Source organism: Numida meleagris, chromosome 1 (genome assembly GCF_002078875.1).
Source record: "Numida meleagris isolate 19003 breed g44 Domestic line chromosome 1, NumMel1.0, whole genome shotgun sequence".
NCBI lineage: Eukaryota > Metazoa > Chordata > Aves > Galliformes > Numididae > Numida > Numida meleagris.
This window is the reverse complement of record NC_034409.1, coordinates 90,356,242-90,377,467: the sequence shown is the minus strand read 5'-3', so window position 1 is coordinate 90,377,467 and position 21,226 is coordinate 90,356,242. Positions and strand designations below refer to the sequence as shown.

Here is a 21,226-nt window from a genome sequence, read left to right as displayed (position 1 = left end):
AAAGATGGCCATACACAGACCACGTGTCTCTGACCCACGGAAACCACTGCCGTAGAACTGGGCCAGCAAGCCACAGGACCACATTTATCCAAGAGCACTTTAGTTTTCAACTGCTTCGTGGGCTACAGGAAGGGGAACGATCTTCTACGGAAGGGTCTGTATCTGAACAGCATAGTCTTTGCACAGTACGGACCCAGTGTTCCTTTCGAGTCATTAACTCAGCTATTTTGCACGGTAATAAAGCCTAGATAAGGAAACAGCCAAGAACAGCACAGATTGCCAGAGAGGGGTGGGGTAGAGCAGAGGTCCCTGCTGCAGTTCCTGACAAAGCTGTTCACTTTTACTCCCCACCAAAAGATAGCAGCTGTGGTGGCACAGGTTATCAATGACCAGAGGCGATCCGGTGTCATTGGAAACAAACCCAGGGAATGAAGCCATGACATGTTTCTGGCAAAAGCCTTCAAAGCAAAGAGCTATGAGGATTGGAGAAGGTCTCTTGGGGCCCCAACTTCGCTAACACAGCCGTTCTGACCATGTGCTGGCTCACTGTGATAACATTGTGTGCTAAGGTTGGCATGCAGTCCAGGTGAAATCACAAGTAGAAAAGCTTCCCAACCCTGTGTGGCCTCAGCAGTCACGTTTACAGCTGCTTGCCCGCCTACCACCCTTCATCAGGCTCCACCCAGCACCCTCCTGCACCCACAGGGACACTTTGCCCTTCCTGGCTTTCTTCCACAAAGTTGGGGTAGCACTGGCTCCAAAGTAGCCATTGTATTTTCTTAGGAAATACTGCTACATCAAGTACCTGCACGTACTGACCACACACAAAGGCTCAGAGCCTCTGCTGATACATGTTCTTGCCCCAGGCTTCATCCATAGCACTGCTCATCTTCCCAGCATTTTCCTCACAAGTTTCTAATGGCTGTGTTACCCCATCAATTTATTCACATACACAGCTTTGCCACAGTTTAACTCTGTGGGGAGGAAACTAAGTGATAAAGCAAAACTCTGGCATCATGAGAATACAGGCAGGGATCTGGATAGGCTAGACCTATGGGCCAAATCCAACCACATGACATTCAACAAGGCTAAATGCCAGGTGCTTCACTTGGGATAACTCAGTGCAGCAGTACAGGCTTGGAGAAGAGTGGCTAGAAAGCTGCCCAGCAGAAAAGGATCTGGGGATGGTGGTTGGCAGCCTGCTGAATATAGGCCAACAGTGTGCCCAGGTGACCAAGGCGGCCAAAGGCATCCTGGCTTGTATCAGAAATAACGTGGCCAGCAGGACCAGGGAAGTGATTTTCTGTCTCTACTCAGCACTGGTGAGACCACAGCTAGAGCGCTGTGTTCAGCTTGGGTTCCTCACCACAAGAATATCAAGTTACTAGAAAGCATTCAGAGTAGAGCAATGAAGCTGATGAAGGGACCAGAAAACAAAACTGAGGTTTTGTCTGGAGAAAAGGAGACTGAGGAGACAACTCATCACTCTCTTGAAAGGAGGCTGTCAGTCTATTTTCTCAGGTGAGAAAATATCTGCCATCTCTGCAGGTATTTAAGAGATGTGTGGATGTAACACTTAGGGATATGGTTTCATGATGGACTTGAATGAAGGTGATGGTTAGACTCGATGACCTTAAAGGCCTTTTCCAACCTAAATGATTCTACAGTTTTTACACAACCAAACAAAAATGCCCATTGGTGAGAGAAAAAAAAACAACACCTTGTTAGGCAGGTGAAATGAATGCATCTAGCCCATATACCCTTCCGCAGCAAAGATGGGGGCCTTGTTGCTCCCACCGGAGCCTCTGTCTTCTCCCATCCTTTACAACACAGCCAAACCCATGGGAGCAACATAGATAGTGGAATGGGACTCTGGAAATTAGGGGCTAGTGGCAGGTTAAGAGTGATGGCAGCTCCTCTTGGAAACACTGGTGCTCACTTCCACCATCTTTAGTAGTGGAGGTGGCTACCGATCCCACAGAGCTTGATCAGGGTAGATGCTTATGCAGGGAATAAGAACAAAGTGGGGTCAAGGAAAGCTACTTACTGGAGCAATAAGATTTGAAGATTAAAGAGTGAGAGTCATGTGGCTTGGTTGTTTGCAGGCCATTTGTACAGCACAGGGTGAAAATGAGTAGCAGCTTGTGTTGAGAGGGGATGCCTTCTTCTCTTGCTCTGAGGCCCAATTCTCAACCACTTGCCTGCCAACAGTGAGACAACCTCAGATTGCAATTGCAGAAAGAACTACTGTGATCATCCAGACTCACACCTTAGAAAACCTGGGCCAGAAGTCTTGGCAGAAATCCTTTCCATCTCCACAAGGGTCTACTTTCCAAAAGAAATCCAGGTAAATTAAAAGCCACTTGTGAAGATTCCACCACAACCCTCAGTAAGTTTTTCCAGTGATTGATTACAGACAATGTTAAAAAATTAGTCCTCTTTTGATCCTTTAAAAAAAGTTCCAAACTGAGTCAGTCATTGAATCTTTTTTCACTTCAGTCTGCTAGAACAAAAAGTTTGTTCCATGTATAGGTGTATATATATACACACACACTACAAAAGTTAGCCTTCAGCTTTATTTTCCCTTCAATTCTTTGAACTCTTTCACTGGAAGGCACATTTCCAACTCTAACACTCAGGCATATTCCCTGAAACCTCTCCCATTCAGGAACCACCAACAAAAGCACTAAATAGAGTACATGGGAAGTGACAATGTTAGTACTAAATGATACACACACCCAGTCTCTCCTAGAGCTATTCATCCTGAAGTTATTTACCAAAAGTTGCATGCATTTCCCTAGCTACAGCACCATCCTGGAATTCTGTTGTCAGCCAGTGAGCCGCTCCAGTCTCCATCCTTCCTTGTCACTGCTGCCCAAGACAAACTCGCTAACTGATAAGCATAGCCTGTGTTCCTTACTCTTTGACATGTGACTTGCAACAGCTAATGTTATGTTTGGATGCATCTTTCCAAGTGATCCAGGCTACAGAAGTGTCCTTTTTTCACTGCCTTACTGACTTTTCTACTCATTACTACTGTTCAGTGCCTATTTTGGTGTCTTTCGGGTGACTGATAGTAGACTTCGATAATATACAGCAACAAATGACCAACTTTGAAACACTTGTTTCCCCTAACAATTGCATAACCCCATCCATTTAGGAAGTGACACGTTTCCTGTGAAGTTCTAATGTCAGCACTGCAAGAACCACCACTACCACCAAGAATTTCAAGAGGCACTATACCAGTGCTACCTATTCCTAATTCAGTCTACCTTGTTTAATGTGATGTTTTAAAGTAGAAGTTACCATCTGATCCATGTTTCCATAAGTGGGCCTCTACTTAAACAGCAGTTTTTCCTCTCTGGTTGGGATAAAAGCAAATGATTTATGATTCTTGAGCTGCTGCTGGGATCCTGTCCGTCAGAAACATAAAATTTCTCACCAGAATACAGGAATGCAAATAACTTGTTCTCAAAGTGTCTGCAGCACTAGTCCTTCATCTGGCAAAGCTTATGCACATGATCAACTTCACTGCATCACAGGAGCTAATCACAACGCACAGTAAAATACAGATTTTCAGTTTTTAAAGGAACTGGGGCCCAGTAGGATACAAAAGGAAAGACAAAACAGGAGGTTAGACAGTTGGAAACTTTCCTTTACACTGTTATAAATACAGACCTTGCATCTTTTCAGTTGCTGAGTAAATAAATAGTAGACTGCATTCCCACAGCCTGATTGCCTCAGGTGTGTTACACAAATTACAAGTAAGTAAAAACCCAGATTGCCATACTCCCAAGAGGTTTTGAAGATCAGCTACTAATCCCTATGCTTGTTGGATAACAAACAAGATGAGGCAACACCCTTGGCTGATGAGATCCACGAGGAAAAAGGTGAGTTATGCCCTCCCACAAAGAAGAGCTCATGGATCTGACATCACACTGTGCAGATCTTCCATCTGTGATGGAGTCCCAGTAGCCTGTATCTAAGGGAGTGTCTGTTCTTTCCCATTTTCTTGTGGACCACTCTATAAGAAGGAATGAAATCCCGTGTCTTTGTTCAGTGTAAGCAAACGGTCCAAGTGACACAAATCCTTCCTGGAAAGATGCTTTCCCCAACTGTCTGAGCTGGCTAATGTAAGAACAACTTACCTCCTAGAAGATTATATCTTAGTTGTGAGTAACACTTTGGTTTCCCACATCATACAGGCAGTTTGTCCATTTCTGTGTCAGGCCACATGGCAGAGGGGAAGCTAGCACACTGCAGGCTGCTCAAGTTTGGTGTTTCTGCTTGGGAGGACTGGTGTTGTTAAGGTAAAACAATAGCCACCGGTGTCCATAAACACCAACCCTCGCAGCATGTTACTAGATATCAAATCCTGAGTGACATTCACTTTCGTCTCTTGATTAGGACCAGGAAATACAGAGCAACACAAGCATCAACAAGAAAATACAAGCACTTCCAATCATCAACATCCTGCACACTCTGCACTCCAAGGTATAGTTGTGGCCTATGGCAACAGACCAAGGAATATTTCTAATGCAAAGAGCCTATATATCAAGAACAGTTTCAGACACCCAAGTTGCAGTACCACTGCATTCAAGCTTACAATAAGGGTGAGGATAAACAGCATCCACGGCTACTGCATGCAACACTTACTCCGTGATCCACAAAGCAAAACATCAAGTACATTACTTGGTCATATATTCCTTCATATTACCTTTGGCCATACAGACTTCACAGAATCATAGAATTCTTTGAGTTGGAAAGGACCCTTAAAGGCCATCCAGTCCAACTCCCCTGCAATTAACAGGGACACCTACAGATCTATCAAGGTCCAGCCTGACCTTGGGTGTCTCCATGGATTGGGCATCCACCACCCCTATGGGAAACCTGTTCCAGTGCCTCATGACCCTTGTTGTATAAAACTTCTTCCTTACATCCAATCTAAAACTCTGCTCTTTCAGTTTGAAACCATTTTCCCCTGTCCTATCACAAAAGACTCTGCTAAACTGTCTGTCCTCTTCCTTCTCACATCCCCCACTTTAGATACTGAAAGGCCACTATCAAGACACCTCGGAGCCTTCTCTTCTCCAGGCTGAACAGCCCCAGCCTCTCAGCCTGTCCTAGTAGGAAAGGTGTTCCATCCCTTGGATCATTTTTGTGGCCCTCCTCTGGATGTGCTCCAACAGGTCCATGTTTCTCTTGTACTGAGGACTCCACATCTGGACACAGTACTCCAGGTGAGGTCTCATCAGCTCAGAGTAGAGAGGTAGGATCACATCTTGCGAGTCCCATAATTTTGTGTATTTGCCCCCATAGAAGCCTTCAGAATAGTTAGCTGAAAAAAAAAAATGGTATATATGGCATGTATTCTACACCCGGGACATTTTTTCCTGTGTACAATACACTGTTAATACTTCTTTCACACCTTCCTAATTATTTTTTGTCCTCTTTCCATCTTTCTCTTTTTATATTTTTCACTCCTTAGCCTGTCTCCCTCTGCTTCAGCTTGACCGAGCCTTCCAGTTCTTCTTTAGTCTATGTTTCTTTCTATAATGCCCATCTTCTCGGTGCCCTGGGTGCTCTTATTCCCCGATTCATGGGCTTCACCCCCTCACAAAGCATAGTCCAGTAGTATTTGGACTGTATGGAAAAGCAGGCATCTCATAGTTACTGTTAGATTCTTAATGATTCACACAGGAAGAGCCTGTTTACAACCTTGAGACTGCAGGGGCCTCTGGAATTTGAAATCCTTTCTCCTTCCATTTTCAGGGCAAACAGCTGAAGAGACCAGGAATCTTGCCTCCCCTCACAGACATCTTTGACTTCCAGATAGCAATCTTACCTTTAGATCCCACAGTTCAGCAAATGGGCTATCACATATCCCAGTGTTTGCTCAGCCTATGCAATCTGATAGGCCACCTATATTGAGGAGGGTGATTAACATCTAAGAACGGATGGGAGGTGACCTTCCACACAGTTATGATATATTTTTGGGAGAGCAAGGCAAAGTCAGAAGGGCTTAGTAAACTCTTTGATCGTTTAAGTTTCTGGTTACCAGATAACCACCACTATCCTTCCCATAAATACATTTATTCTTAACTATGTGAATCCCCATCCCATTTCTGCAGCATTAGCACCTACTGCTAAACTACATCTTTCACTCAGCCACACCATCATCCCTCAGCAGTTCCAATAACCCATTGCCCAAGTGCTCTGCTTTCTGTATTTGATGATACGGCCGTGTGCTTTGCTTGCTGCACACTCCACTTACCTTCTGCAGCATCCCAACCACTTGACATGTACAGGCACTAGGCCACAATCTGAAAACTATTGCTTCTAAGTCCCCTTAAAAATTTGTAAGAGAATCCACTTGTTTCATGCATTTTTCATAGCTCCTCTCATTCTCCTCTCGGTTGTTACATTCACATCTGCTTCTAACTAGCCTCATTTTTAACAAAGCACAGCAGGAGCTAGAGAAATCTCTAAGTCTGGCGTCATTACAACATCAGGAGTACTCCCCCACTCCCATTATCTCCATGTCCTGCTTTTTATTTTCTCTATTCCCTTTTCCTTCTTCTCCTTTCATTTTTGCTGGCATGAACTGTTACACTAGGACTATTGCAACTGCAAGCCGGTTTCTGCTGAGCACAGCAACAGCTCAGCCAGTAATTTGTATTCCCTCACTGCCACAGGTTGGACAGAGCAGAGGCAGCTGGTGTTGTGTGCCTCAGAACAACCCCAGGAGACAACAGCACCCTGAAGAGAAGACATGTAGGCTGCCCATGGGAAAACAGTGACATGACTTCTGCAGGACACAGACATCTCACACTTAATTCTAGCACAGACATCCCTTTGAAAGCAGTACGCCACCTTGCTGTCCCTCCTGGTCTAAGACAACGATGAAGGTTTCTGTCAAGAAGCACTCCAGAGAGAAAGTAAAGAGAGCCATGTTGGTGGTGGCATCATCCAACAGACAGCCAATTAATTTATTTTGCAAGACTAGGGGTGGTGGGAAAGAAAAAGAACACATGAAGTTTAATAGTTTTTCCCTGGGATCTCAAATTTTTCAGGCAAACTGCTCCATCCTTCAATGCTGGAGGACTTTCTAGGATGAAATTCACCCAGATCTGACAAGAAAGCTCCTTAAAACATTCGCAGAACAATTAAATAACTGAGCAGCTAAATAGAGTGCAAACTTCGGTCTTGGTCTTATGTGGGCAGATCACTAGAGGGATATGAAGAAAGCACAGTCCCACTATTTACTACCATAGCAGCTTCGCCTAGCATTAAGTACATTTCATTCCATGCGTTCTTCTGAGCAGACCACTGAGATCTGCTCAGATTCACTGAGCAGACATCAATGTCATAGCTACCTCCATCTCATAGAACAGCAAATTTCAGAGGTGAAGTGGCTAGATGCTATTTCCCATCTGCCAGGAAAAGAAGGAAATAAAATGTACCTCCTGCACCTTAGACACTGGCCACAACACCTATTTTCTCCATCAGTCCCGCACTGCACACCAGTTGACCTGGTATGCCTTCTCTGAAAACCTGTATGAGATTAGGCACTGACAGCAAGATACATAGAGGTCCAACTTGGTTTTGGATTCCAGCAGATTGAAGCAAGCCTTGGACATCGGGTTCTTCAGGCTGTTGTAGACTTCAGGCACAATACTGGTGAGGTGGTTTCAGTAGTTTACTACTGGTCTCAAGAGCTAACGGGGTGCCAGGTGGCACACTGATACACGAATGCCTCAAATAGTCAGCTGCCTAACTCCTAGGCGGGTAGCTATCAGCATTCATTTCAAGGGGAATTGTATGCTTATTATCTCAAATATATTGTGTTTATGATCCTGCCTAGTATGAACAGCATTAAGGAAAAAACGTTGAAGTGCAGGAAAGGAAATTTTGAAGCCTTGGAAAAAGGCATATTGCTGAGTGAATAGATACAGAAAGAGTCGTCAGTAAGCAGTTAAACATTGCTCTGGGAGATGATGAGCATGAGGGGATAGCGGCAGCCATGAAACATGGACATAGAGTCCATGTGGAAAGCATGAAACCTGACAGAGGAGCCACAGAAGGAACATGAAGCTGAGGAGTGAGAAGGGTAAGGCAGCAAAACTTGGGGAAGTAGTGCAGGAATGTGTGGCAGGAGGCTGGGGACTGCAAGCAACACAGCAGTAACTGAGGACAACGGAGCATTTCACTTCAAGGATGTAGCCAAAAGTCAGGCATTCAAGAAAAAACAATGAGATTTGACAGGTCCATGTGCAAAATAAAGCTTGGATACAGTAAAATATGTGGTAATCTAGATGTCATTCTCAGGGAAAAGAGCAGAAATGCTGAGGGTAATGAAGAGAAGTGGCCTTGGGAAAAGACCCAGTTTCTCCACACATCAAGTTGTGGATGTTGGTCAGGGAAGATGGAAGACTGAAGAAATGGGGAGAAGCCAGAACAAAGAGATGGTAGTACAAGATGTTGGACAGAAACAGCAGAAAAAGCAGAGGGGGAGAATAGTTCAAAACAAACAAAAAAAAAGCTCAGGAAAGATCAAAGCTGGTGGGAAAAAGATAGATACCTAGAGGTGGCTGTGGGCAACACTGGATATTCCTGTGAGAACAGCTTTGGGATTATAGCACTGAAAGTAGATTTCAAGGTATCCAAGGAAGTAGTGGAGCAGAAGAACTTGCCAAAGATGATGTGAATAGAAAGAATGCAGAAAGTTTGTTCCATCCTGCAGAGACTGCAGCACGTGGAAGTGACTGCAGGGACGACTGCAGGACTAGTGCCATAGAAAAGATAAGCAATCTTAACAGTCAGTGGATAACAGCACAGAGTAGAACTACAGCTCCAAGAAGAAAAGAATATGTGCAAGATTTTTTCCTTAATAAGGATGGAAGACAAAAGAAGCAAGTCAAACTGAAATTTTTCATTGAAATGTCTGTTCTTAATGACAATCCCTCCTCTAAAGGAGACGCCCCTTATTTCAACTTTCAGTGTTTAAAACAGTCGGGCCAGCAAATATGAAATTGCATCTTCAGCCACCAAGAAGTGAAGATCTTCGGCTTCAAGTCCTTTGGTAAGAAGTCTGAAAGTAAAATGAAATTCTGCTGAAGGAAGTTTTTCTTCAGCAAGGAATTTTAGCATCATGACTTTGCCTCCAATTCAGGAAGAAAAGCAACAGATCTAGGATTATTATTATTATTTTAAAACAGCACTTTAAACACCCAGACTTCCCACTCAGAAGGAAAATGCCTCTTTCCAGCCAGTTCCACTACAGGCTTCACTGATCTCCTCTAGTAGGGAGGAGCTGTACAACAGTCTGGCACCATTTACAGCTTCCAAAATGATGTACCTGTTCAGTAGTCACCGAGTTTTATATTCAGGGTTCCTCAATTCAAACCTGTAAGGAGGGCAGTCTCAGGAGTATCACTGCGAGCTGCTTATTTGAAATAATAATACATTTTCTTTTAACTGCTGCAGGCCTACAGGTAGAAGTTAGATATTCAGAAATGATATCCACTTCTAGTGATAATTCAGATTAGTACAAGGACTACCTCATACCCCAACAGAGAGAAATAAGAGACTTCTGAAATAAGGAGAACAAAAAAACCTGTGCAGTGATTCGCACCGCCACAGTGCTTATAACCCTAAGCCCTAGTACCCTGCAAGCATGTCAGACAGCTTACATTTCCAACTCCAACAGGTTCTGAAAAGCAACAGTTACCCCAGATTCAGCAAATCCCTACTATACCAAAACATTCCTGTGCTGCCATGCCAATCGTATCAGTAGATCAGCACCTCTGGTGTTCGATAAATCTTGGAAGTTATTCTGCCCCAGCCTTGTTTCAGGTTAGAGCCTTTGCTTTATTACCGTGATCTGGATTGGAGTCCCACACCAGTTGCCGGCTGCCAGCGATTCAGGCTCTCATGCTCTGCAGTGCTTTCTGCAGAGCTGCTCAGAAGATTACACCGGAGATGGCATTTTATCAGTGCTGCTATGAGGTGAGTGCAGACATGATAAGGAAGTGTTAAAAGTCAACGAGGTGCCATTGACAAGGATTGAAGCTGGACTCGCGCTTCCCCACCGACCATGTGTGTGCTGATGTTGTGCAGCCCAGTCGCCTTCTCACCAACTGCTGCTTTGGCAGGCTGCACATTTCACCCTCCCTTTTTGGTATGCAACTGAGAGTCAAGACAGCCAGCTCATCTCCACTGGAAGCAGACACAGCATCAGGCCTGTAGGGAACAAATCCTTTCTTATGAATCCCACACAGGTTCCCTGGGTGAGCATTAAAGAGATTTTTCATCATTCAGATATTCTGATAGCGGGTTAGCCCAGTTGCTTTAGTGCCTTCCCATTAGCCCAGCTGCTTTAGTTCCTTCCCATCACTACCTCCCAGAATGGAGGACTCCCTTTGAGAGATCCATTCCTCCAGAAGACTGCTTTCCCAGGCAAACATTCCTGCACTCTGCCTGGAGCTGAGCAGAGCTTCCAGCAGAATGCCTGGCATTCAACCCACAGAGACTAACCCCATGCACAAGGGAGCCCCAGGGCTTAGGAAACCTGGCATGACTAATGGCTTGATTAGAATCTAAGAGTCTCTCCTTTAGGTTTTCAGGGGCAGATGAAGAGGTTCACAAGCAACTCATTTCTATTGTGCAACTGTTGGCACAATCCCCAAGCTGGAAATCATACAAGCAGCCAGCAAGCCAGAGTATTAACCACACCACAGAGCATTACACGATGTTAGAGTCAAAGCACCCCAGCTCCATCCTTGCTGTGGTGACCAGCAACTCTGCAGAGCAACAGAAGAGATAGCTTAAGTGGCCACGGAGTGGTCACAGTATTTCAAAACACCTTGAAACTCAGCAGTCTCTTCTACAAACCTTTGTAATAAGGATCCACTCACATATCAAGGGCATCTCCACCAAAGCTGTCACAGCTGAGATCCAGCTGCCCAATCCACACTGCCCTAGGGAAGCAACAAACTTGCAGACTGTACTACAAACAAGCTCTAAGACACAGCAAGCACCAACATGAGCTAATGGACTCCATTATACTCCTGTGGGACAGGTGTGGTTGCAACAACCATCCCCTTTTCCAGCTGGTACCAATGCAATCCCTAGCAGCAGCCTCTGTGTAGAGGCCCAGACTGAAAGCAATCCTCAGCTCAGCTCCGGAAGTTCTGTCTGTGCAAGACTAAGGCATGCTGAGTATCTACCAGAGAGGAAGGCTGGCCATGCTGTGGTTGTTGCTCTGCTTATATTTGCTTGGGTCAAGGGAGAGACCCTGACAGTGTCTGTAACACATATCAGTATGTCACAGACTATCTGCACTAAAGAAAAAAGAATTTACTGAGCACAGTTCCCTTCCACGCTGCCAGTGCAAGCTGGTGGCACTGCAGGCCCTGCCATGGCTGCCTGCCTCCTGCCTGCTCGCACCTCCCTGCCATCTTGTGCCCAGCAGCCATTTTCCTCTTCGCAGGTAGGGCCTGGCTTGCACAGGCAGGGCGGTGTGCGCTGGGAGGCTGCCTGCTGCTGGAGAAGCAGAGAGGATGCTGACTGACACAGCCATAGAATCATAGAGGCACAGAACCATTTGGGTTGGAAGGGACCTCAAAGCCCACCCAGTTCCAACTGCCTGCCATGGGCAGGGCTGCCATCCACCAGCTCAGGCTGCCCAGGCTAACCCTACTCCCCGTCAAGGGAGCCCTACACCAGGTATTTGGGCCCTGGAAGCAGTTTCACAGTGCCGGTCCCAGGGAGCCATGCTTTGTGCCCTTGCTCTGAATTAAGGCTCCTGGCAGGCACCCTCAGCTCCCTCTTTGTCTTTGTCACTGGCCATCAAGTGTTTTAGTCTGGGACCTAGCAAGCTCTGGAGAGCACACGGTTTTGTAGAAATCCCACACCTTCCTGGTTTTGTCTGCAGCAGTAGCATCTGAGGTAGGGTTGCTCACAGCACGTCTGCTGCCAGCCCTGGGGAAGACCTGCGAGTCTGTCTGCCTGGCGGGTTTCCCCCAGCATTTTCACAAGGTCTCCCTACCTTCTTTGAGCTTCAGGGAGTTCAGTTTGGGGTGAAGGCTAGGTCAGCTCTTATCTCGGATCTACATGCACAAGTGTAACCCTTACCAGTTCCCTTTCCAGCTCCAAGAGTTCCTGCCTGGCGGCACAGCAAGGACCACACTTTCCCTCTTTGCTGGGGCCTTTCAGCGAGAATCAACCGATGCCAAAGAGCCACAATAAGTTCTGAGAGACTCCCCAGCTTTAAGGAAAATCTTGGGGGCATCCATGACCTTCCTCCTTGTCAGTCTTTGATGCAGGGCTTGTGGCAAGGGGAAAGCAGAGCCACTGGCTCCTCTTCCAGGCTGGCCAGAGCAGCCCGGGGGTGACACTGGGCTGTGACAGGAGCTGAATAAAGCCCTCACTGGCCTGCGGGTCCTGTGAGACTGAGAGATTACATAAAACCACCCTGAACTCCTTCTCTTTCTGCAAAACGCTTGTAGTGCAACCGACATGGATTCAAGAGCTTGAGCTACAGTTTGTTCTAGCAAATACTGTCGTTGTCAGTTTTCCAAATGTCTGTTCACAGACAGACTGTCCTAGCACCCTGCCAGAGCTCTAAACATTCATCTGTGAAAAAAATTTCTAGGAAATTGCCTGCATTCTTGCCTGTCCTTGTGACCATTTAAATCCAATCACACAAATATGAGCCCACATTGATATACAGGTGTCAAAGATCTAGTTCTCCAAAGCCTTGTAGGCATACATGACTTCAGGAATCCTACTCAGACCACTGCCACCTTCTTCTTACCACAGGACATCATGCTCAGCAAAAGGTCCAGATCAAATCAACAACTGCTACTTCCACCCCTCACTCATGTGCTACCATAGGACAAAGACGCCGAAACTGAGTGGGGGTGGATGGGAAGGGAATAGCACAGCAGGCAGAGACAGTTGGTCCCATGTGTTTTCTTTCTTTAGAGATAAAAACTTACACTAGTCAAATGAAAAATCAGGAACAATGCAGGAATTTTAAAGAGGCCCAAGCTGCCACCTGACTCAGCGTCTAGGCAGGATATTGATTAGCAAGGCTATTCTTTATTCCTCTGCTATTGTTTAAGACTGGCCTCGCTCATGACAGCAACAGGCGTGGGAACACAGCAGCTATGGTGTTAAAAAGTGCTTTTATCACTGAGCTGAGGAGAGGGGTCTCTGGGAACCAGAGATGGTGTGTCTGATAGTGAAGGAAAGGCATTCGAACCAAGAGCCTTACTCTGAGCTCTCTGAGGCCAATCAAACATTTCTTTTGAGTTGTGTTGAGGCTCCAGTGAGTTTGGAGAGATGCAGAAAGAAAACATTTCTGCCTGCTAAAAATCCTTGGATTTCTCCTTGAGCCCCAGTAGCTACTGTGGTAGCAGATCCTGTAAACATACTCACCCAAGTTTTAAACAAGCCCTGGGTTCTGTAAGCGGTGTGGCACAGCACGGAGAACAGGATCACCACCTATGTCCTTACCATGCTTGAGCAGATTTTGCAAGCCAGGTTGGGCTCCAGCCTGCAATGGCCATCATAGGAATTCAGCAGAACCAAACGTATGGCAGCATGCATTGTTTCCAGTTAAACTATCCAAGGACTGGCAACCTATCATCCTGAAAAACACAGGTCTCTACCAAATGGACCAGTGGACCATTATACAGTTTCCTGATAGCTCCAGGGAGGAATCATGCAAAATTGTTGTCTCTGGTAATTCTACATGCACTAAAAAGCAACACACTTCGGTACTTAAACAAATTTGATTTGACCAAGTAGGAGGAAAATAGTGACCACCAAGTAGGTTTTCAGCCAAAATATTTCTGGCTCCCTTTAGGGCTGTAAAGCAGGCTGCTGATCTTATATTTTCTGTAGGTTCGTTCTTCATTTGCATTACAACCTCAGATACGACCGCCTTTTATATATATATATATATATATATATATACACACACACACACACACACACATATATATACACACACACAGACACACACACACATATATATACACACATATATATACGGGTCTTATTTTCATCTATGCTTAAGACAAAATAAAAAGTGAAAATCCTTCGGGTATTGACAGGACAAACATCTACATACGGATTCACTCCAAAGACACTCGAAATGAAAATGCACAGTGCACTGCAGACATAGGACACGCTCTCTGTAGACAATAAACATGTATGCCAGCATCTAGAAACACACAACACTACCTTATGTGTATGTGTAAGCACACACAGTTTGGTTACAGTGTGAGTATACCAACTTACTCTGCTTCAGTTTCATTCTTTCCAATCATTTTTAACATTCCCGAAGTTTAAAGGCAGCCAGGACTCAGGCAAGATAACCCCCCTTCGGTATGTAACAAATGGACAACCGAGATAGACGTTTACTTTAGACCATAGCCCGCCTTCTACAAGAACCACATTAGCACAGAAATACTGCTTTTCATAGATGAACACCCTCTGATGTTATCTCAGAACTATTTATACTGTTCTTCATTATGTTGTTGTTTATCCTACCTCTGTGCCAGCTTGTACTCAGCACAGAGCAAGCCATGTGCCAGACGGGGAAGCTGAAGCCCAGAGGCTGGCTCACTCTACCCACACAGCACCACAGACACTGCAGACTGGAGCCACTCAGCTGAAAACAAGCTCCTCTCTAGCACTAACCCACACTCAATCCAGAGATAAAAGCAGAGCATCAGATCATAAGCTTAGCAAAGATGTCCGTTATGTCCTCATCCACATATTGTGGCAGTCACGAGTTGAAGAATCCATCTTCTTACCCATTATTCCACAGTCCAAAAAGCAATCCAATAACTGTAGCAGGTTGCAATTTAAGGACAGCTTCTCCCTCCTTGAGCTCAGTGGTATGATCATATTCCCAACCTTCTTTCAGTTCCAAACCTAGCTTGCCCTCAGACAGTGTAGGTACTAGGTACGTCTATAATTCACAAGCCAACAGGCTCCAATATGATCCTGCTGTCATCGGCACTGTTTAACTGTCCACACGTTCTCTGGCACTTTTTCTCCAGGCCAGTGATGCTCTCCCAGGATGGATCAGGTGCTAGCATCACTAATAGCAGCTCCCAGAAGGCAGCGTGGACAAAAGCACCCCTTTTGGGGTCTGAGAAGGGATGGAGAGACATACGTTGTGGTATGTCATTTGCCCTCAAAGCCAATGAGCAGAACAACTTCTCATCAATATTAAGATACTGCTTTTTCATCCCATATTGGTCAAACCCAAGAATCAATTCCCGCAATGAAAAGCCTCATGTTCAAGCAACTGTGCCTCTCTTATCAAGCAGGTGGTCACAAGAATGCTTCCTCCAACTTTTCCACTAAGGACTGTTTATTCAGGAGCTTGCAATACTAAGAGATGGATGCACTATCTCTGCTAATGCAGAGTCTCGTTATCCTCCCATGAGTTTCACCTGGTACCACACCGCTTTGACTCCTGGCCATTTCAGCTTATTCACAGAATCACAGAATGGCTTAGGTTGGAGGAGACTTTAAAGATCATCTAGTTCCACCACACAAATCCAGGCTACCAGCCCTGCAGGACTTGGGGCATGGTATCTCACAGCGCAGAAGAGATGGCTCTACAGAACTGCCTGAAAAATCCCTCAGCACATTACATGAAAAACATCAGTCTGTGAACCATTCCAGCAAATGCTTCCTAGCCAGAACCAGAGCCCAGATGCAAGGATAGTCTATGAGAAACGTGGGGACAAGGTACCACTACCAAGGGAGTCCCAACCATAGTATAATCTTTCAGATGAACTGTCTCACAGCGCTGTTGCACATGGAAACAAAATGTGAGTTCCTATCCAGGCTAGCACATGCACAAGCAGGCCCAATACCAATCTGCAGATCACCATCAACCTCTTTGTGGGTTCCTGTAATGGTCAATTTGCTTACACAGCTGCAGGCTACGATTTCACATCACATCAGTACGGAAAGACAGTCTTGCGTCAGTCCTGTGCTGGAATTTCCGCACGGTTCCACTTTTCAAAGTGGAAAAAAAAATACTTTTTAATCATATGAAGAGATTTTGCCATGTATTTTTCATGCAAGGATGATCACAAGGATCTGAAGAGAGGAGGAAAAGTGAGAAAAAATGCTTGGGTGGAAGGAAAGTTGTGTGGCCTAGATTAGAAGGGATGTGACTGGAAGATTGGCTTGGATTTGCCCAGACCTGTCAGACAGTGATGGAAGTAGACCTCCTCTCAAAGGTTTTTGGGACAGGATTGTAGGGAGTACAACAGAAGGCAGCTCACGTGAGCAGTATGGGCCAGCCACAGTAATTTCAAGAGAAACACTGAAGTCTGGTGTTAGATTTACATTGGATTGTGGCATTTGTGGAGATCTCCAGCTTTTAAAAACCTGGTGGCATTACAACGCCAGCAGCTCCCCTCAAGGCAGCAGTCCTCATGTTTTCCCAACAATCTGCAAAGAAGTTCACATTTCTCAACTCAGTAACTAAGATGGTGCCTCAGCATTTTTCCATCAGCATTCTTCAAAGCTCTTCAGATTTCCTCTGCCAGCGCAGCCATCCATCCTCCTCCAACAAATCTCAGACCATACTGATTATCACCAATAAAATTATTGATGTTAGAAATGCTGACTCGAGAAGATGAGGCTATTTAAGAGTGTTTTACCAGATGTTAGTTGAGTGATACTGCATCACTTCATGGAGCACATCGCAAAACCCCTTTCTTCCCTGCTGTGTTAAATTGTTACTGACTCTCTCCCTGAGATAGAGACTTGTTTCTTCACAAAGTTGGCCTGAGAGGAACGTGGGGGAAGAGTGTGGGAACAGCAGACAACATCAAGGCTTCCCATTTTCCTATTCTCTGTTTCTTGTGAGCAATATTGCATGGTGTTTAGTCACTGCCACTCTGAAACGCTCTTTCAGCAGGCATATCCTGCGGTGCCCCTGGTTTGGTGACAACACTCCTAAATACTGAGAGCATTGTCAAAAACCCAGACTTGGGTTCCTTTTGATCTGAAAGAGCCAATTTATTTTTCTCTTTTGGGTAAGCATAGGATAATTACAGAAAGCCGTCATGCCATCCACATGGGTATCACATGCAAAAGCCATCTATCCTACCAGCACGCATTGCTTAGGCATCTCATTTCCTCACACGCACAGAAAGCCACAAAAATCATCCTTGGCCAGGAAAAACTTTACTCATGACCGTAATAGTTTTTATCACAATTTTTATCATATCTCCATTTTGCTTTGCTTTCTTTACAAGACAAATAAATCTGTTTCCTTATCAAGCAACCAAATCTGTATTTTCAGTATCAAACGTACCGAACACGTTCAAGAAATGGTTAGATATGATACTAAGGGACAGGGTTTAGTGGGAAAATACTGGTGGTTGGTGGATGGTTGGACTAGATGAACTTGGAGGTCTTTTCCAACCGAGGTGATTCTATGATTCTATTCTATGAAACTGCAAGACTTCACTGAAAAACAATTAACTTATAGCTACCTCTGCTTATGTCAGTCAGGTTTAAATATCCCTTGCTTTTCCACCATTTTAAGAAAATAATAAACACCAGCAACACAGCACACTCCTGGCTGACACCACTTAACTTGCCAGGTTTTATCGCCACCTTTCTGCACCAGCAACTCACAAAATCAGAGAGATGAAACTTGAAAAAGAAACATCTCAGTTCAGGATAGCAATTTTGCATACGGTTTTCTGCTATGAAGCCCATGGTCACCCTTCATCTTAAACTCCACCAGCATTAAAAGCAAAAACATACAGCGTGCGAAGGTCCAGTGAAAAAGCAGCGCCTGGATTTATAGACAGCAGTCAGTAGTGAGGATTACAGAAGACTGCATCGTGTTGCTCATGAAGAGTAATGGGAGAGAATTTCAATGAAATTACGTAGGCATCTAGGTGGAGAAAGCCGTACTTGAGACCATCAGCAATACTTCAGTGCTCAGAGGATTTCCTAGCACCAAGCCAGTCCTCACAGCTTCACGTGGGTGCTGCCATGGCCACCTGTAGAGCCCAGCAGTTCCAGCATGGCAGAGAGGTGATGGCAGTCACTTCCTCGCCTTTGTGGCTGTTGGTGACTAACATGCACACCTGCTTCCTCTGCAGGCTGTCACCTCTCCTGGGCAGCTGGGCTCTGCATTTAACCAGGAAAACCAGGTGTCCAGAAATACAATTAAGGAGACTTCAATTGACCAGATCCTTCACCCTTCCAGAAAGCAAAACTGAACGCAAATCTCTTCCAAGCTTTCCTCCAGAAACTACTCAGGACACCATCTTAATGCATAGGTGCTTAATGCATCTCTGTGTGTTTGTTTGCCTTTATGCAGCCACACTGAAGGTGCAGCATGGGCACCAGGGCAGCCTGCATCCCTTGCATGGCTCTAGTTGGCTTCACAACACATTTTGGAAACGGAAGCTCCAAAAGGCAAATTCCCTGTGCACTGTGCATCACAGCATTGCTGGGAATTGGGCTCGTTTGTGAGCTCTTGCCAATAAATGTAATTTTATTCCATGTGTGTATGCATATGCGTGCATATAGTACATAATCTTCAGTCCTCTACTGTAAAACGTACCTTTCGGTTCTCCTTGGGCCAGCAGTGTACTTCTGCCCTCTCCATTTGCTGTAATTTTCGTTGTTCACAGAAGGCTTCAGAATCCAGCCAACACACATCATAAAATTGGTGAGAAGCGCTACTCAGAAAATTGCGCACTAATTAAGCTCTTAATTTTACACAAGATATCGTGTCTTGAAATGCTTTCATACCATCACAAAAGAGAACAAGCTGGCTGGGAGCAGTAAGCACCATCTGAGATTTCTTCTGTAACTCAGACTGTCTACTATTCAGCTTCACCCACCCCCATTCAAGCACACGTCTCTTTTCCCTCGTATCCTTTTACTGCTTCTTCCTTTGAAGCTGACTTCCAGGGATGGCTCAAGTACTGATTTCTCTGGCCCCCAGCAACGTCTAGCGCAGACCAAGGTTGTTCTACCACACTACAAAGCTAGGTTTCTTTATAACAAGACATGTGTCTGCAATTCTTTCTACACTGGTAGTGTTACTTAGGCAGCCTTTTTCTAAGCTCAGGCTTTACAGCTGGGAAGTGTGGCAGCGGCAGCACCTCAGCTATCTAACCTCTCTATAAGAGAGCACAGCCCAGGAACCAACTGCTGGCACTGGCCCCACATGGCAGCATGTGGCAGCCGACCAAAGTGAAAGGTTCCTCAGCATCCACACGTCCAGCTGGCTGGCAACCTTTGCCATCCCAGAAGCTTCTGGGAAACCAGAAAGACTCATAATAGGAAAAATAAGAGCTTCAACAACCTACAGTGTTCTCCAGTCTATGACATTTGTACACAGAGGGACTTTTACGCACATGAATGGCCACAAGACATAACTATATCACTTACGTGACCAAGTCTTTGCGCGATCCCAGCCTCAGGGATTACTGAGTCCAACAGTGTGAGCGAGTGACATAAAGATTCTCACATAAAGATGTGAGAATCTTTATGTGAGCATACACGTGGGGTTCCTGATCATTAGAACAAAGTACGGATTATATGATACCAGTTCAGATGACGCAGATTCCAAACAAGTGCAAATAAAATATTTCCCTATGTCAGACCACCATCACATGATTTACATGTGGCATCCCTTACAACAGAGGCAATTGAGAAGTATATTGGCTAGCTGCTGTCTGCTCGGAATTCCCCCAGCAAAACTGGCCTGGTTAGCATTGCAGGGTGGTCTACTTCCACTATTAAGGCTATTAAGTCTCACTGAAGGCAATGCAACTCAAGAACGTACTTAAAAATAAGTAAATGCCTATGGATTGTAATAAACTAGGATACTGCACTTTCTGAGCTTTTTTTTTTTTTTTTTTGGCTGCTTTGTTTGCCAAGGATGTATCTCTAAGGGACAGAAATTAGAGAAACTTTCTGGAAACTGTTAGAATACCTTACAAGCAAGATAAGTATAAATTTAATGTAAATGCAAGGTAGTTGTATTTACATTAAAATGATTAAGTTTAAGATGCAATTTCCTAGTCCTTTCCAGAGATCATGTACTCCCTTTGACCCTCAAATAAGCATCTAACCTGGCTAAATTAAAAGAAAACAAATCAAATCTTCTACCACTTGCCAATGCAAGATGCACTATTGCCCCAGGCCTCAGAGATCACTGTAGTTGCGCATTCCCACTTTTATTTAAGCTAATGAGGAGGAGGAGGAAGAGAATTTTTGAGGTGGGATCTTCTTCCTTTCATCTGAAAAGCGGTTATTGAGTTGTTCAAAGCTTTCATGCATAGCTCTGTGTGCTCAGTGCCTCTCAGCGTGTGACCTTCTAGAGACTACTGCTGCATCATTGAAAGGAAAGGTGCGTTCTTCCTATCTGACCCTGGGAAGCAGGCTAAAATCTCAATTAGCAGAGAGCCGCCTAAAAAAGAGGTATGGTTTTTCATTAAGGAGAGCTTGTAAGTGCTTCTCAGTAATTCGTTCTATTCTCTTCTCGTCTCTTTGCCAATAATGAAACTCCTTAAAAAGGGTCAGACAGCATAGACATTTTTGGCTTGTGAGTCCAATAGTTTGGTTGTCTATTCTTCTCCATAGCTGCATGCCTGCATGTGTTCAGTAACTTAATGGCACTGCCACTTTGGGGCAGCTAAACAGAGAAGCAGACTGCAGCTGCTTCTGAAGGATATAAATATTTTTATAGTCGGGGGGCTCAGCAAGTCTAACAGGATCAAAGACACCTGGGTTCTATTCCTGGCTCTTTTACAGACCTTCTGTATTGTTTTGCTCCTTTCAGTAGCTCTAAATGAGGACCTTTTCCTGCCATATCAATAACCTTAGGTGGGAGATTTCGATCCAAAAACTTGGACTTCAGTGAAGAATTTGGGGTGATGGGGCTGAACTGTGAATGCAGGCCTAGGCATTCACCTGAAAACAAAATTGCACTGGCCAATACCATGAATGGCTCAGAGGCCAGCTTTGCCTGCACCACTTACCAGTTAGCCATCTGCTCTCTTCAGATATTATTTTATGGCTTTCCTTTGTTTTCATCGAGGCCTAAACAGGAATGAAATTGTGAGTCTTGTCGCTGGCCCTTTTAAACAAATAGCTCTGCCATCACTCTAATAAGTTTGACAAGTTGGTCCCAGGCCCTGGGCAG

The 21,226-nt window shown here is 45.0% G+C and overlaps 1 protein-coding gene across 8 annotated transcripts in view; it reads right to left on the bottom strand.

The window, feature by feature from the left end:
• Positions 1-21,226, bottom strand: part of GJA8 (gap junction protein alpha 8) — a 51,142-nt gene that overhangs the window by 25,530 nt on the left and 4,386 nt on the right. For 2 of the 8 annotated variants that reach the window (XM_021402538.1, XM_021402546.1), the window contains exon 1: positions 21,063-21,188. The exons of 4 other annotated variants lie outside the window; for them this stretch is intronic. The gene's annotated coding sequence lies outside the window, so the exon portion shown is untranslated. Of the gene's footprint in view, positions 1-4,148; positions 4,411-21,062; positions 21,189-21,226 lie in introns of those variants that run through there. 2 more of the 8 variants (XM_021402591.1, XM_021402584.1) reach the window with 2 other exon arrangements.